Source organism: Pan paniscus, chromosome 9 (genome assembly GCF_029289425.2).
Source record: "Pan paniscus chromosome 9, NHGRI_mPanPan1-v2.0_pri, whole genome shotgun sequence".
In the NCBI taxonomy this organism is placed as follows: domain Eukaryota; kingdom Metazoa; phylum Chordata; class Mammalia; order Primates; family Hominidae; genus Pan; species Pan paniscus.
In genome coordinates this window covers 107,841,464-107,846,635 of record NC_073258.2, presented here as the reverse complement: position 1 = coordinate 107,846,635, position 5,172 = coordinate 107,841,464, and positions in this window count along the sequence as shown.

Here is a 5,172-nt window from a genome sequence, read left to right as displayed (position 1 = left end):
AATTTCATTTAGTTCTGCTCTGATGTTGGTTATTTTCTTTCTTCTTCTTCATTTGGGTTTGGTTTGTTCTTGTTTTTCTAGTTCCTTGAGGTGTGACCTTAGATTATGTGTTTGTGCTCTTTCACACTTTTTGATGTAGGCGTTTAGGGCTATGAACATTCCTGTTAGCACCACCTTTGCTGAATCCCAGAGGTTTTGATAGGCTGCGTCAGTATTATTGTTCAGTTTGAAGAATTTTTAAATTTTCATCTTGATTTCATTTTTGTGACCCAGTGATCATTCAGAAGCAGATTATTTAATTTCCTTGTATTTGCATGGTTTTGAAGGTTCCTTTTGGAGTTGATTTCCAGTTTTATTTCACTGTGGTCTGAGAGAGTGCTTGATATAATTTCAATTTTCTTAAATTTATTGAGGCTCGTTTCATGGCCTATCATATGGTCTATCTTGGAGGAAGTTCCATGTGCTGTTGAATAGAATGTATATTCCATGGTTTTTGGATGGAATGTTCTGTATATATCTGTTAAGTCCATTTGTTCCAGGGTATAGTTTAAATCTATTGTTTCTTTGTTGACTTTCTGTCTTGATGATCTGTCTAGTGCTGTTAGTGGAGATTTAAGTCCCCCACGACTATTGTGTTTCTGTCTATCTCATTTCTTAGGTCTATTAGTAATTGTTTATAAATTTGGGAGCTTCAGTGTTAGGTGCATATATGTTTAGAATTGTGATTTTTCCTGTTGGACAAGGCCTTTTATCATTATATAATGTCCCTCTTTGTCTTTTTAAGCTGCTGTTGCTTTAAAGATTTTTTGTCTGATATAAGAATAGCTACTGGCTGGGCGTGATGGCTCACGCCTGTAATCCCAACACTTTGGGAGGCCGAGGCAGGCGGATCACCTGAGGTCAGGAGTTCAAGACCAGACTGGCCAACATGGTGAAACCCCGTCTCTACTAAAAGTACAAAAATTAGCTGGGCATGGTGGTGTGCACCTGTAGTCCCAGCTACTTGGGAGGCCGAAGCAGGAGAATCACTTGAACCTGGGAGGCAGAGGTTCCAGTGAGCTGAGATTGCATCACTGCACTCCAGCCTGGCGACCGAGTGAGACTCCATCTAAAAAAATTAATAAATAAATAAAGAATAGCTATTCTTGCTTCCTGCTTGCTTTTGGTGTCCATTTGCATGAAATGTCTTTTTCCACCCCTTTACCTTAAGTTTATATGAGTCCTTATGTGATAGATGAGTCTCTTGAAGGTAGCAGATAGTTGGTTGGTGAATTCTTATCCATTCTGCAATTCTGTATCTTTTAAGTGGAGCATATAGGCCATTTACATTCAGTGTTAGTATTGAGATGTGAGGTACCATTCTATTCATCATACTGTTTGTTGCCTGTAAAGCTTGTGTTTTTGTTTGTTTGTTTGTTTGTTTTTGTGTTTGTTTTTTAAATTGTATTTTTGTTTTATAGGTCCTGTGAGATTTATGCTTTAAAGAAGTTGTGTTTTTAATGTGTTTCCAGGATTTGTTTCAAGATTTAGAGGTCCTTTTAGCAGTTCCTATAGTGGTGGCTTGGTAGTGCTGAATTCTCTGAGCATTTGTTTGTCTGAAAAAGACTGTATCTTTTCTTCATATATGAAGCTTAATTTTTCTGGATACAAAATTCTTGGCTGATAATTGTTTTGTTTGAGGCTGAATATAGGGCCCCAATTTCTTCTAGCTTGTAGGGTTTCTGCTGAGAAATCTGTTGTTAATCTGATAGGTTTTTTTTGTTGTTGTTGTTGTTGTTTTACAGGTTACCTGGTGCTTTTGTCTCACAGTGCTTAAGATTCTTTTCTTCATCTTAAATTTATATAACCTGATCACAGTGTGCCTAGGTGATGATGTTTTTGCAATGAATTTCCCAGGTGCTCTCTGTGCTTCTTGTGTTTGGATGTCTAGGTCTCTAGCAAGGCCAGGGAAATTTTCCTCAGTTATTTCTCCAAATATGTTTCCCAAACTTTTAGATTTCTCTTCTTGCACAGGAAAAATGATTATTCTTAGGTTTGGTCATTTAACATAATCCCAGATTTCTTGGAGGCTTTGTTCATATTTTCTTATTCTTTTTTCTCTTCGTTGGATTGGGTTAATTCAAAGACCTTGTCTGAGAGCTCTGAATTTCTTTCTTCTACTTGTTAAATTCTATTGCTGAGACTTTCCAGAGCATTTTGCATTGCATTTCATTTTGCACAGCATATAAGCGTGTCCATTGTTTCCTGAACTTTTGATTGTTTTTTATTTATGCTATATATTCCATTGAATATTTCCCTCTTCACTTCTTATATCATTTTTAAAATTTCCTTACATTGGGCTTCCCCTTTCTCTGGTGCCTCTCTAATTAGCTTAACAACTAAACTCCTGAATTCCTTTTCAGGTAAATCAGGGATTTCTTCTTGGTTTGGATTCATTACTGGTGAGCTAGCATGATTTTTTGGTGGTGTTAAATAACCGTGTTTTGTCATATTACCAGAGTTGGTTTTCTGGTTCCTTCTCATTTGGGCAGGCTGTGTCAGAGGGAAGGTCTAGGGCTGAAGGCGTTTGTTCAGATTATTTTGTCCCATGGGGTGTTCCCTTGATGTAGTACTCTCCCCATTTTCCTATGGATGTGGCTTCCATAGAGCTGAGCTGTAGTGATTGTTATCTATCTTCTGGATCTAGCCACCCAGCAGGTCTACCAGACTCTGGACTGGTACTAGGGGTTGTCTGTGACAGAGTCCTGTGATGTGAACCATTTGTGGGTCTCTCAGTAATGGATACCAGCACCTGTTCTGGTGGAGGAGTGGGGTGAAATGGACTCTTTGAGGGTTCTTAGCTTTGGTGGTTAATGCACTATTTTTGTGCTGGTTGGCCTCCTGCTGGGAGGTGGCGCTTTCCTGAGAGCATCAGCTGTGGTGGTATGGGGAGGCATAGGCCGTGTGTGGGGCCCTAGAAGTGCCAAGAGTATATGCCCTTTGTCTTCACTTACCAGGGTGAGTAGGGAAGGACCATTGGGTGGGGGCAGGGCTTGGTATGTCTGAGCTCAGACTCCTTGGGCAGGTCTTGCTACAGCTGCTGTGGGGGATGGGGGTAAGGTTCCCAGGTCAATGGAGTTATGTTTCTGGGAGGATTATGGCTGTTTCTACTGTGTCATGCAGTTTGTCAGGGAAGTAGGAAAGCCGACAGTCACAGGCCTCACCCAGCTCCCACGCAATCCAAAGGGCAGGTCTTACTCCCACCGTAACCCCCAACAGCACTGAGTCTGTTTCCAGGCAGTGGGTAAGTAGGGCTGAGGACTTGCCCCACGCTACCTGCCTCCCAGCTGCAAAACCAAGTATGGCTTTCATTCTTCCCCTGCTTTTGGAATCTGCACACTGGATTCACGCCCTCCCCTGAGTTCTGGCCAGGATTCTTCTTGATCAGTTCAAATTGTTACAAAGTTCAGCTGGATATTCCCTTCTCCCTGTATCCTTTTCCTAGTGACTCCAGCCACCCTCCTGAAGGACCCATGTGAGGCCAGGCAGAAATGGTTTCCTAGGGGACCCAGCAGGGCTTTTCCTGCTGCTTCCTCTACTCCTGTATTTCACTCGGCTATCTAAATTCACTCAGCTCCAGGTAAGGTCAGAATCTTCTCCTATAATCTAGACCTTCAGTTTCCCCAGTGAGGGTGTGTGTTTGGGGGTAGATGATCCCCCTTTCCCACATCCACAGTTTGGGCATTCACAGTATTTGGGGTGTCTTCTGGGTCCTGCAGGAGCAATCTGCTTCCTTCAGAGGGTCTGTGGGTCCTCTCAGATTTCCTGATGTATTCCTGCAGTCATTCTGGAGCAAAAATTCACAATGAGAACCTCCACACGCTGCTCTGACTGTCCAAGTTGAAGCTGCAGTCTAGTTTTGCCTCCCATCCACCATGATCTACCTTCTACCAAGCCATGATAAAAGAATTTTGAATTTTGTCAAATGGTTTTTCTGCATTTATTGAGAAAATTCTATAATTTTTATCCTGTATTAATGTTGCGTATCACATTGATTTATTTGTGTATGTTGAACCATTCTTGAATTTCATGGATAAATCCACTTAGTCATGGTATATGATTCTTTTATTGTGCTTTTGAATTCAGTTTGCTGACATTTTGTTGAGGATTTTGCATTCATGTTCATCAGGGGTATTTACCTTTTCTTGTGGTATCTTTATCTGGCCTTTGTATCAGGGTAGTACTGCCTCCTTAAAAAGACTTTGGAAGTGTTTTTCTTCGATTTTTTGGAAGAGTTTAAGAAGAATTGGTATTAATTCCTCTTTAAATGTTTGGTTAGAATTTACTTGTGAAGCCATTTGGTCTTGGGATTTTTTTTTTTTTTTGATGTGAGTTTTTTTTTATACTGATTCAATCTCCTTATTTGGTATGGGTCTGTTCAGGTTTCCTATTTCTTCTTGATTCATTCTTGGTAGGTTGCATGCTTCCATATATTTATCTGTTTATTTTAGATTGTCCAATTTGTTGGTTTATAATTGTTCCTAATAATCCCTTAGTGATGTTTTTTATTTCTGTGGCATCAATCGAAATGTCATCTCTTCCACTTCTGATTTTATGTATTTGAATTTTTTCTCTTTTCTGTTAGTCTAGTTAAGCATTTGCCAATTTTTGTTCATCTTTTCAGAAAACCAACCCTTACTTTTGTTGATGTTTTTCCATTGCTTTTGGGTTCTGTATTTTCTTTATTTCTGCTCTAATCTTTATTATTTCCTTTCTTCTACTAGCTTTAGGCTTGGATCTTTTTCTCCCTAGTTCCTAGACGTAACATTGACTCATTTGTTGAAGGCCTTTCTTCTATTATAATTTAGGCATTTATCACCAAGAATGCTGCATCTCATAAGTTTTAGTATGTTGTGTTTTCATTTTTGTTTGTCTCAAGATATTTTTAAATTTGCCTTTTGACTTCTTCTTTGACCCAATGATTGTTCAAGAGTGTGTTGCTTAATTTTCACGTATTTGTATATTTTTGCTATCTTTTTGATATTTATTTCTTGTTTTATAGTACAGTGAATATTTCTTCTGCTCCATTTGTTTCATTCTTGTCTTCAGTGACACCCATTAAAGATTTACTAGTCTTTGTATATATTCTGCATTTATTATTTTCTCCTTAATTCTATTTAACTCTGATATTTT